Raw genomic sequence first — 13,800 nt, forward strand, 5'->3', positions numbered from 1 at the left:
AACTTCAGATCGTCCATGTATAAAAGGTGAGATAGCTTTGCACTCTTTTGCGCAGTTCGATAACCATGAGCAGTTTTATTTAAAATTCCAGTTAAGGGGATCAATGACAATATAAACAATAGAGGATATAATGAGTCTTCTTGAAAGATGCGCCTTTTTACGTTTACCTCTCCAATTTCTTCTCTATTTAGATCCAACGTTGTTTTCCAGTTTTTCTGGAAAACAACGTTGTTTTCCAGTTTGCTGGATTGCAAAACTGTTTGCACGTTTTCGCTAATACCGAATAGTTCTGTGCATTTTAAAATCCAACTATGAGGCACCGAATCAAACGCTTTTTCATAATCTATCCGAGCCATATGAAGGTTGGTTTTTCTACGTTTGCAATTTTTAAGAATCATTTTATCAATCAGCAATTGGTCTTTTGTGCCTCTTGAATTTTTGCTGTTACCTTTTTGTTCAATTGGGAGAAGAAATTTTTACTTTAAGATAGCTGTATATTTTATCAGCTAGTATGCCTGTGAGTAGCTTAAAAGTTGTTGGCAAGCAGGTTATTAGTCGGAAGTTTTCTGGGTTTGGACCTTTTTCTTTATCCTTTATGATCAAAAACGTTTTCCCTGCTGTGAGCCACTCCTCTTTGCTTTTTCCTTCTAAAACATCATAAAATTGGCTAGCAAGTCTTTCGTGTAAGCCTGTTAGATATTTCAACCAGTAGCCATGTAATTCATCCTTACCGGGTGTTGATCAATTTTTTATTTTTTTTGGCTTGCTTTGAAACAATTTCAGTTGTTATTTTCAGTTGGTCCATTTTTCGTTCTTGAGATTCGTTCGTAATTTGTTCAATCCACTTTGCCTTGTTATTGTGCCTCTTCGGGTTGTCCCATAGGTTTTTCCAAATACCTGGTTTTACTCCATTTCCCAAGTAAGCAAACAGACAAACAAGTCAAGTTTGCGCCTGCAAAGTGTTGCAAGTCTAGCTGACCTTGCACGTAGTGCAAGACCAAGGCAATTCATAGTAAAAGTAGAATAAGCTCTGATCACTAATCTTAATATTTACCCTTAATGCAAAGCACATCTCCTGGAGGAGATGTATGATGCTTTGCATTAAGATGTATGATGGAGGAGATGTAAGAGGAGATGTATGATGCTTTGCTTAAAGGCAAGGGGCCACTACCCAGACCGGTTTCGACTTTTATTGAGGTCTCATCAGTGGGAGCCAGGCTAAAAAGCCTGGCTCCCACTGCTGAGACCTCAATAAAGTCCTGGCTTCAGTTATCCGCCGTCAACCCCGGCCTGAAGATATTAACATACGAAAGGTCAACTTACGAAACTTTCATACTCTCTACAAACATTCGGCTTTGAAATAATGTTGGATCTAATATCCACATTGCTTACGTAATTTTACATCGGCGAAATAAAGTCGTATGGCTCTTTCTTTTAGTAATAGACAGTTCGGCTGATCGCAGAGATTGTCCAACACCAGGGCAACTCGTTGCAAACGTGGAGAAAGATACACATCTGAGGTTGCTAAGATTCCATTCACATACAAATAACTTTATTACGGTATGTTGGTATAATTGTTCTATTTTATTATTAGTTATTGTTGTTAATCTCTTACTGTGCGTAATTTATAAATTAAACTTTGTCATAGGGATTTATGTATAGTTTATGTATAGGAAAAAACATAGTATATATATAGGATTCGCTACGATCCGCGGAAGACGATGGAACCAAACGCCGCGGATAGGGGGGGGGGGGGACCTATATTTCCACTGTAGGAAATGTATGGTTTGTGCCCTTCTGCAATGGAAGACAATTACTTTCAGTGCAATTAAAAATCCAATGCTTTTTCTTATTTTTAACCAAAGTCATATCTAGATTCGCCTCGAGTTGTCGTCTAATGGAATGAGAAAAATAACGAAACAGTTCACGATATTTTAAATATTAAATACTGGGGACGCTGTCCTTATTAACAGAGTAAAAATGTTGGAGTATTGAGTTGAGCAGTCGCCATCTGGGAAAACGGTAGCCAAACAAAAATTCCCCTCCCCCGCAAATAATTCACTTTCCGTCGCCTTAATAATACAAACATCTATTATGAAGAAGAAAAAAAAAAAATTTTATTGATCGATGATGAAATGGATGTGAGCAGGGCCAGCGCTACCATTTAGGCAACCGCCTAGGGCGAAACCCATGAAGGGGGCGCAAAACTTCAAGCTATGCTTTATTGATACTTAATTAAAATATCAAAATTAAATAGTGATATATGATTTAGGTATCGATTCTTTTTCCTTATCCCTCACACTATTTTACTATTTAACTCTTGGTTCTTTTTTGTTCCTTATCTAAATGATTCGAACTTACCGTTATTTAAAATTCAGTTAAGATAAATATTTTAAAACGTTAACATTTTAAAATATTAAATTTTTCGGTATTTTATAACTTTTTTTTTTTGTAAATGAATTATAACAAAGAATTTTCAAATTAATTAAAAAAGAAAATAAAAAAGCCTTATTTAACCTGAAAGACAATTTTATTTCGTTTAATGTCAATTAGAAACATTTTAGTTTATGAAATAAGGGGCGCACTTGTAAACTTTGTCTAGGGCGCAAAATAACCTGGCACCGACAGTGGGTATGAGTTAACTGGAGATAGACATTTTCATCTGATGAGAGGCAAATATCGCCTTTTGTGGCAAAGGCCGCCTAGCATTTTTCGAGATCAGTGTCTTGAACATGTGGCATGAAGAGAAACGCTTTTGGTCAAACTATCACGCGGGTTCCTATGCGAGACCACGGCTTCGATATTATCTAATTGCAATTCCATTTTCTGGTATCAGCGCGTGCAATGATCCACAGAGAAATATCTGTGCATATTCCATTGCATAAATTATTATTTCAGCCTTTTATCAGAAAACAATCCATTTAGGATGGAAACTATGCTCTCTGAATGACAGAGCGTACCAAATCAAAATATGCGATTGTTGGTAAACAACATTTTACTTACGCGAAAAATAAAAATGTATACATTTTTTTTATAACAAATAAGTAAAATGCTATAAGAAAGGAATAAAAATGTGCACATTTTTATTGTTTTCTTATTATGAAGAACTTATTTGTAACACTAAATGAACGTCATTTATCGTTGATCATATAAAGTTAGCGTTTGATTAAAAAAAAAAAAGAAAAGAAAAGAAAAGAAAACTTAATTTTAAAAAAATTATTTCATATAATTTTCTCTTTCTTTATATTAATATTATCTACTTCATTTTGTTATTACTAATCTTCGTCAAGAATTTTGTAGCACATCCATTTCTGGTTTGTGCTCCAATCTGGATTTGCATTTGGCACATTTCCTTATACGAGATGCAACAGAAACGAAGTTCTGGAAATTTGAATAGCCCATGCTAATCGTTTGTAGTACAGCTTTCCCCGCTATAAGGGCCAAGCAGCACCTTTGGTGAATCAGTATGCTTACAACTAGCAAACTGAGATGCTGCGTTTTTGGGTTACGTGCGTTTAGTAACGTCGTATTTTATTGGTTCGGTAATTTTCTTCTCCGACTGAAATGGCGGATTTCATGGAGCAAAGAATATGCATCGAACATTGCGTCAGGCTTAAAAAAAAAAAAACTTCAGTAGAAACACGGAATGATTAAGGAAACTTTGGAAGTCGCCAAATTAACCACGGTTGGAAGAAAAAAAAAAAAAACGCGTGAAGTTCGCAGCAATATTTGATCGTTGTTTTATTTCTAACCAAAGCATTGTCCACTAGGAATTCCCCCCCCCCGGTCAATTTGTCAGCTGTAAGACTTACAGATATATGTCACCGTTATTGCTATATATATAATATATATACATAATAACTATAACAATAATAATAATAATAATAATAATAAATAAATAAATATATATATATATATATTTGTTAAAGATACCAAGCTATTTTAAACCTGGTTTTACTCCATTTCCCAAGTAAGCAAACAGACAAACAAGTCAAGTTTGCGCCTGCAAAGTGTTGCAAGTCTAGCTGACCCTGCACGTAGTGCAAGACCAAGGCAACTCATGGTAAAAGTAGAATAAGCTCTGATCACTTATCTTAATATTTACCCTAATGCTAAGCATTAAGGGTAAGTATTAAGATATTAAGACATTATATATATATATATATATATATATTATATATATATATATATACAGTATATATATATATATATATATATATATATATATATATTAGATTTTTCCTTTTTCTAATATATATATATATTAGAAAAAGGAAAAATCCTGAAAAGGAAAACATGTAACAAACAGAAAGTGTAACATAAGTATCGAGAAAGCCAAAGGAATGGAAAACTAAATTTAAAGGTGGAGGAAGGATCTGGCCCGAGTGATGCAGCTCAAAAGGAACTGCACCGCCTCCCTGTAAGCCTTCGCCGCTCGGGTTCTCAGGTCCTCCCCCACCTGTGGGATCTAAAAATCAGTGAAGCTGTGTACAGAAAACCCACAAGGTGGTTACTGTGTCCTTCTTTTGTTGTGGGCTGTTAATATTCTCTTGGCCACTTCACTTCCCTTGACCATGTCCAGTTTGCAGAGAGCTATAAAAATCGCCGGAACTGCCTCCTCATCTAAATCCATAGCTACCTCTACTTGATCAGGGCTGATTTTGCTGATGTCATCCACGAAAAGGTCACCTCATTTTGCACTGACAACATCAGGCCCATGCTTCCCTGTAAGGAGAACTTCAGGTTCTCCTAATTTAGCCATCGCTTCTTTGAATTTATCCGCCACCCCAGGGATACCTCTAATAAGATGGCTTAGAGTCTCCCCTGCTTTTGCATGAGGGACTTCTGGGTGGGCGGTCTCAGATACTTTAGCTGTTTTGGGTGTTATCAACTCTTCTTCTTGTGGACTTAATGGCCGCTTGGAAGTGTTGGTATCTGCCTCCATCTTTTCTTCTTCCTTGGCTATATCTATATTAGTATTTGTGGCTTCTCTTTCTTCTACTGTAGTTATATCGACTGTTTCTTCTGTGTGGTTTTTACTGCTCGTTTCTGTTGTGGAATTTTTTTTCCCCTTACGGTTTTTCTTGGTTGTCTTACAGGTGGAGGGGTGGCTTTCTGTAGCATCAGGAATGGCCTTTAAAGGTGGAGAGGCTTCCTGTGCTGTGTCATTTCCATTGCTTGGTGCAGTTGCGTGTGATTGCACCTCCCATCCTCTCTGCCAGGGTTCTTGATGGGCATATGTCCACTTTGTGGTCAATAACCCCGCATTTCAGGCAAGCTGCCTCACATTTTTCTTGATTGTGGCCTGCTTTGAGGCAGTTTTTGCACTTAACTCTAGGACAGTCTGCCCCAAGGGGAGTGAGGGCACGACATCTGAAACACTTGTTTTTTTATGCCAGGATAGTTAATCATTACTCTGGCAGATCCGATAACAACAAAGTTGGGAACGGGCGTTTTCATCTCCAGGGAGATAATGACCCCGCCTGACTTCCATTCCGGGTTGTCTGCATCATTTAGGACTTCTACATTACGTACAACGCCCCATTTCCCGAATATTTCGTGAATAATTTTTATATCAGTTTCGATATATTCCAAAGGGAATCTGGGGATTCTAAGTACTTTGGTGATGCTTCCTACCAGAAATGGGACTATTGTTTTCCCATTACATTCAAATCCTCCGAGTAGTTTATCTCTCGTTTGTACATTTCGAACGACAACTTGAAAACGGCCACCATCGAACGGAGTAAACCCGAAAATCTGATCAGCACCGACGCTTTGGATGAGGGCTTTAGCCAAACATCGAGATTGTAGGTCGGCTTCAAATTCTATTCCGAGTGTCCGCGTACGCGGCAAAGCCATAGCTGGTGAGGGGGGGGGGGGGGGGCTAGGCTATTCCCACCACTGCCAAGTGTTTGATATTTCCCCGGTACGGGATTTAGGAAGATCTGTAAATTTCCGTTTAAATATCGTGAACCCCGATGGGACTCGTACCGATATTAACGGTTAAGAACAGATACTACAAGTTGCTCTTAGCCTATCAAGCTGATACGCACAGAGCTAGACTCGGAAGAAACCTTAAGAGAGCAAAAACTCTCCTTTCCCTCCACGGTAATCTTTAGTAAAAGGCGAAAGATTATCACGCTATGTGAAGGGAAACATATATATATATATATATATATATATAATAATAATAATAAAGGATAAGGTGGGACTACTTTAATCAGTTACAGTTCAGATTTGTGAGGTGTGATTAAAAAACACTAATTTTTTTTTTTAATTTCTTGTTTTGGTATTCATTTCCAATTTTTAATAATTAAAAAATTATATGGGTAGTTTACTTTTTTATTATTTAACTGAAATTTCAGATTATTTTTCTCTGCTTTCTTGAGGAATTGGGAAGTCATCTGATCATTTCCTTTCTCCCTGACACCAAATCCAATTTGAAAGAAACGAGAAAAGGAAAATCACCTGAAGAAGATAAGCTAGGTTCAGAATCATATAAATACGCAGGAACAAGGTTCAAAAAAGATTCTTATTATTTTTAAATAAAATTTATTCAACTGGTATCCCCCCCCCAATAGAATGGAAAAAAGCAATTGTGATTCCTATCTTTAAAAAAGGTAATAGAGATGACCCTATTATGTGTTTCTAAAATTAATAATAGAGAAAAGAAGAGAATACAATTTAGAAACACATATTGCATTTATTGACTTTGAAAAAGCATTTGACAAAGTTAAAAGAAGCATCCTAAAAGCTATCACAAGTATATATGAAAATAATCAAATACAAATAAGATTAAATCATGAGCTATCATATACGAGAGAGATAAACCAAGGGGTCGGACAGGGATGTCCCCTCATAACAACTCTTTTTAATATCTACTTAAATGAAATAATAATAAAATGGAATAAAAATTTACATCAAGGAATTAAACTTTCTCCTACAGTAAACTTAAACACTCTTCTCTTTGCCGACGACCAAATAATAATTACAAATTCTGAAGATAAACTACAGAAAGCTATTTTAGATCTAAATGAGATATCCAAAGATTATGGTATGATAATATCAACAGAAAAATCAAAAACTATGGCCTTTAAAGGACAAGATTCAGCAAGAACTAAAATAGTAATAGATAACAAGATCTTAGAACAGGTGGATTCATTTAACTACCTAGGATGTATGATCATATATGAAAATGAAAAAGATATAAACGTAAAAATTGCAAAATATTTAAAGATAGTAGGTGTAATTAACTCTGTATTTAAACCAAATCTAGTTCAAAAACAAACCAGACTAAAAGTATACAATACATTAGTCCTACCAGTCCTAATGTATGGAAGTGAAATCTGGAAAATAAAACAAAAAGACAAATGAAGTTTATGAGAAAAACTGCAAAGTATATCCTATTTGATCACAAAAGAAACGAAGAAATTATGAAAGAATTAAACCAAGAACCAGTAATAGAAAAAATTAAAAAATGTAAACATAAATGGATGGAACACGTTCAAAGAATGAAAACAGAAAGATTACCAAAACAAACCTTAAAGTACAAGCCATTAGGAAAAAGAAAACCAGGACGTCCTCTTAAACGATTCAACGATGACTTCTAAGGCCAGAACAGGCATGCTAGGCCTAAATCCTTGTTACGCATGATGATGATGATGATGACCGAATCCAACAACAACAGAGATTAGTATTTATAAATGTAAAGTATTCACCCAACCATATATATATATATATATATATATATATATATATATATACTATAATTTTCGTATACATACCTATGATAAAGTTTAATTTGTAAATTAGGCACAGTAAGAGATTAACAACAATAACCAATAAAAAAATAGAACAATTATAACAACAAACTGTAATAAAGTTATCTGAATGTGAATAGAGTTTCCCCTAGGAATTTTGCCTCCCTGTGCAGTAACATATTTTCCGCCCCTTCTCCCTTATTTTTCGTATAGTCTCCCCGAGCAGTAGCATATTTTGCCGCCTCTTCTCCCTTATTTTTCGCATAGTTTATGCCAACTTTTTCGCTCCGTGCAATTGCACGTTTCGTACCGTCGGTAGAGCCGGCCCTGAATATGAATGGTTTCTTAGCAACCTCAGCATGTTTGTAGCTTTCTCCACCTTTGCAACGAATTGCCCTGGTGTTGGACTACCTCTGGGATCAGCCGAATTGTCTATTACTCAAAAAAAAAAGCCACACAGCTTCACTTTGCCTATATAAAATTAAATAGGCAAAGTGATTATTAGATCCAACATTATTTCAAAGCCGGATGTTTGTAGAAATAATGAAAGTTTCGTAAGTTGACTTGAAGAGAACTTAATACAAGAATACAATCATCGACACCCCAAGTTGCACCACCTACTTAACTTAAGTAGCTAATGTTGAATTGGATTTAAATGGTATTCATGCGAACACAGATTGATAAGAAAATAACTATTTATTAACTTAAAGCTAATATTTCGCTGGTATTATATCCAACATCCTCAGAGCACACAAAGTTTGTTACAAATGCGCGACAACCACAATCCGGTGTAAGGGTGGGGCTAGTACAAGTAATTGCAGCGTGCAACACAATAGTAAAGTCTTAATACGGCGCTATCTAAGTTATAAAAAAATAAAAAATAATTTTAAAAAAACAGTAATTCAAAGTTTTGAAAAATAATATGGTAGTCTAAATAGTAGTCTTTGAAAGTTTGAAAAAAAAAATAAAAATAAATAAGTATTAATTTGTTCTTAGGATGACTGATTCCCATATCTTTGGTAGATTTATACAGCCATACTTGTTGAGGTATGGAGTATGTTTTAAGGCTTCTGTTGATTCCAGGAACAACCTCTCTGACTTGTAGAAGCTTCTGTGCAATACTTTTCTTCTTTTCCAATTTATCCTGTGTGCAGAGGTATCCAAAGCATGGTCTGCCAGACCTGACTTGCCATAGCGAAAGTGCCAGATATATTTTTTGTGTTCACTGAGGTGGATGTCCACAGTTCTTCCTGTCTGTCCGTAGTAGGCTCGATCAGGGCCAGTTTTATCATTAGTCGAACCTTGGCAATCGCCTAGGGGCGCTAAGACTTCGGGGTACCAGATTTTGCTACATAGTTTGGTGAAAAATTACAACCCTCGAAAAAAAATTAGTAAAACCTTGATTACTAATAAAAAACTGAAATAAGTCAAGCCGTCCTGGTGCTCGCTGATGACCCTACATTATTTTCGCCTTTCTCTATTTCTTTATTTATTATTTTTATAAATATCCACATGTGTAGACGTACGTTTGCTTGTGTGAGTATGACAAAATATATAGAGAGAGACAATGTATAGGAACACCTAAATTTTCTTTGCCTAGGGGCATCATATTCTCGGATCGGCCCTGGGCTCAATGACATGAACAGGGCACTTCATAGACTCCTGGATGTGATAAAGGAGTGAATCTGTCCTTAGGTGAACGGATGGGAGTTGCCAATTTCACATAAGGTTTAAATACGGTGCGTAGTTGGTGTTTGTTTAGCACCCTAGATATCTTTTCAGATGTGCCTTTAACATATGGGATGGTGATAGTTTTGTTGTAGTCTTTTGTGGTAGATAAAAGGGGGAGGGGAATTTCTGGGTAGCATTTAGTATTTTATCTATCTTATGGGGATTATAGCCATTGGTTAGGAAGATGTGATGCAGATGAGAAAGTTCAGCAGTGAGGGCAATGCCATTGGAACAGATTGCTCTATGGGTTAGTGTTTTTAAGATACCATATTGTTGAGAAGAGTGATGGTGTGATTGTTTGTGTAAATATCTCCCTTTATGTGTGGGTTTTCTATAAACCGAAAATGATAAGGAACCTTCAGGAAGACGTGTGATCAGCGTGTCCAGGAAGGGCAGGCAGTCACTGGCTTCTAGTTCCACTGTAAAGTGGATTTTAGGGTGCTGGCTATTTAGATTCACTAAAAATGTTGTATTCAATGTGTTTGTGCCATGTGGCCAAATAGCATTATTAGGACTTTAGTCTTGTGTTACACGCTGGAATTACTTATACTAACCCCACTGTTCACTGGATTGTGGTTGTCGCGCATTTGTAACAAACTTTGTTTGTGTGCTCTGAAGATGTTGGATATAATACCAGCGAAATATTAGCTTTTAAGTTAATAAATAGTTATTTTCTTATCAATCTGTGTTCGCATCAATACCGTTTAAATCCAATTCAACATGTGTGACGAACACATTAGCCCAGGGTTTCTCAAACTTTTTCTACGACGGAACACTTCACAAATCCTGAAATGTTCACGGAACACCTTGGTTATTTTGTAATGTATTAATTAATAATTAATTGAGTAATTTAGCTTCTTTTATTGTTAATTAATAATTGATAGGTAATTTAGCTTATTTTATTGTTAATTAATATTTGATAATTAATTATTAATGATTGATACTTTATTAATTAATAATTAATTAAACCCCAATTAAACCATCATTAAATTAATTTGGGCTGATTGTCATTGACATATCCCATTCTGATCACCAAAAATTTATAATATTATTATAAGTATTTACGAGTGAATGCAGACTTTTTCTGCTGTGTGCTGGTTTTGTAGGTTAGGTAAATATAAATAAAATAAATGAGTAAATCTAAGCGTTAAGAAAAAACAATCATTTATTGTCAAATGTTAATTAGTAAAAACAAAACACATAAAAATAGTGAAACGTATATTGCAAGTTAAGTTCTTAATGACTCCGATGTTTTGGGGTCTTTGAATTACAAATTCTTTTGATATCAGGCACAATATTAGAAAGTTGAATTCTCATATTTGGTGTAACGTCGAATCTGTTCCTGGACTTTGATTTGGTTGCAGCATAATATGAAAATCCTGCCTCGCATAAATATCTCATTGTAAAAGGAAGTAAAACAAAAATAGCTAGTTTTGATACGCTTGGCCAGAAATCATTTATTGGCAGTTCCTTGTATTTTTGTTTTAAATCAGAGTCACTAATTAAGTCAATTAGATTTTCATAGTCACTTGCGCTGAAGCCTGCTGGCTTAGCTGTCACTGTAAATGGATTCAGAACCCAGGAATTGTACTCACTGGATTTTGGAAAATATTGCAAAAGGGTTGATTGCAAGTCATGCAAGTGTTCTAAAATTACGTTAGATACTTCTTCATTTACTTTAGAATTTATTTCAGTCAAAAATTCATGCAAGGTGGGAAAACAATCAAAATTATTCTTTTCAAATGTAGAAATCCAGAATTGTAACTTCCTATCAAAAGATGCAATTTTATCTCTTGTATTAAAAATTGTAATATTCTTTCCTTGTAATGATAAGTTAATTTCATTGCACTTTGTAAAAATATCTGCCAGATCGCAAGACCATGAAGAATTTCTTAATAATTCAATAAAATTTTGTCCTAAATTATGTGACATCAAGAAGACCATTAACTCACTACAAAGTTCAAAAAGCCTCAATAATGCTTTTCCTCTGGATAGCCATCTCACTCAGTATGTAATAAAAGTGCGTTATGTGCACTACCCATTTCATCGCAAAAAAATTTAAATAATCTGGATTGAAGTGGTCGAGATTTTACATAGTTAATCATTTTTTCGGCTTCATCCAAAATAGTTTTTAAATATGTACGAATTCTTTTTGTTACTAGTGCTTGTCTATGCAAAACACAATGATTTTTGGTGGCTCTTGTAGCTACTTGCAGGATACGTGTTACAACTCCCTTCATTTTCAGTTGTAACAATTATAGCCATTTGAAGTTTAGATTTTTCTGGCGAGTCACGTCGTCTCTTAAAAAAATGTATATCTTTTCCTTTGTAATCAGTGTGTTTCGTTTCGAAGTGCCTACGAAATTTAGCTGGAGCCAAAGAACTGTTTACTAGTATTTTATTACATAAAATATCAGGAGCATGTGTATTGCCAATACACGTAAAGCCATAATTTAAATAACTTTCATGGTACTTCCGTTTTGGTCTGTTCTTAGATGACTCTTGTTCTTTAATATTAGCTTTTGAAGAAACCACAGTTTGCAATTCCATATCTTCTCCAATCATACGAGTAGATGTGTCAGCAGAAGTACTTGCTCCTCCTTGTGTTAAAGTTCCTGTCTTTAAACAAGAATCCATGGGTATTTTTTCAATAATATTCAAATTCCAATATTTGTCAGAGCTGTAATAAAAACAAATAGAATTTTGTTGTAAAGGTAACTTTAGTATGAAAAACAATAAGATTAAAAATAATAAATGTGTCTAATAATATAAAAGTAAATGAATAATGCAAAATAGTAAAAAACGACTGCAACACGTAAAAGTAAATATGAATTGTAACAATACTTGTAAGAAAAGTACTAAACCGTATCAAATAATTAAAAACAATTGTAATAAGAATGATTTGATAAAATGTTCAGTAACAAAAATTAAACAGTTCGAAATAAATCAGATATTAATTATAAAATTAGTTAAAAGAATAAGAATTCTTTTTCTTAAAGTCGCCTCGTCTACTCACTATCGGGAATAAAAAGACGTTAGCTGATTTTTTTTTTTTTCCCGAGAGCCCGGTCCAACAAATTTACTCGTAAATACCTTTCCAATTTTTTTTAAAGTTCACACATTAACATAAGTATTAATAATAATAAAAATAATTTGTGAGTTCAACAAATTTTCATCATCGGCCTGTAGAGTAAGATAGGCTGAGATTGGCATAATCATAAAGAGTATTAGTACACTTATGTATACGGTGTGGCATGTTGACAAATATAAATTACATTTAAATCATCAATCACTTGACTAATGAAATGTTGTAGCATGTCGTAGTTTATTCAGGCAAACATCATTAAATTAATTTGTGCTGATTTTCATTTACATATCCCATTCTGATCACCAAATATATTTATAATATTATTATAAGTACTTACGAGTGAATGCAGACTTTTTCTCCTGTGTGCTGGTAGTTTTCCCCTCCTTTTGTACATCCTGGAGATCTTTGTAGGCTTGAGGTGGATGACTCACTATCTGTTCCGTCACAAACACCTTCAATAAGAGATATCTTAATACCAAAATTAAACAAAGTGCCTTGTCTCTTATTCATATTAATTTTAATTCTGTATTCCTATTATTTTTAAAAAAATCACGGCACTCCGGTTTCAGAACAAGCACTTACACACTGCAATACGAACTTGCGAAGAAAGTATTCAGTAGTAATAGATTTGAGAACCGGATACAGACTACCTTGATCTTCAATTTCAGTGGAAAAATTTTCTTTATACTTTCTTGCTGATTGGTCACTGATATTTGCGACGCAGATGTTATTTCGTTCAGTTTTGAGAACATGCTTGCGATTGTTGTAATCGGCTTGCAGGCAATTTTATGATCGGTCATAAACGGCGGTATTCTCTTTCCTGATTGTTGAAAGATTTCGATGTGTGAAAATTAACGATAATTCATGAATATTTCCATGTTTAAAAATATGCTGCTTGGTCACTGACATTTGCTACACAGATGTCATTCCCTTCAGTTTTGAGAACAGAAGATATGATACCAATTGTTGTAATGGGCCTTCAACCAATTTTTATGACCCATCATAAACAGCAGCATTCCCTTTTCCAAATGTTGAAAGGCTTTCGATGTGTGAAAATTAACGATACATAGATGTTATTAGGTGTTCTGGGTCTGAACTTTTCGACATATTCACGAATATTATTCTCCTCAGAATATTTCTAATATAAAATATTTATTCATGAAAAATGCTTAGAAAACTATAATGACAAATTTTAGAACTTCTCGCGGAACGCCTATTCAT

At 34.6% G+C, this 13,800-nt stretch overlaps 1 pseudogene; it reads right to left on the reverse strand.

Annotated features, from left to right (window-relative positions):
- Nucleotides 1-6,096: 6,096 nt before the first annotated feature.
- LOC150093752 (U5 spliceosomal RNA) lies at nt 6,097-6,156 on the reverse strand (annotated as a pseudogene).
- Between the last annotated feature and the right edge of the window lie 7,644 nt (nt 6,157-13,800).

Source organism: Typopeltis vanoorti, chromosome 23 (assembly GCF_054136105.1).
Source record: "Typopeltis vanoorti isolate ZY-2024b chromosome 23, IOZ_Tvanoo_1.0, whole genome shotgun sequence".
Lineage (NCBI taxonomy): Eukaryota > Metazoa > Arthropoda > Arachnida > Uropygi > Thelyphonidae > Typopeltis > Typopeltis vanoorti.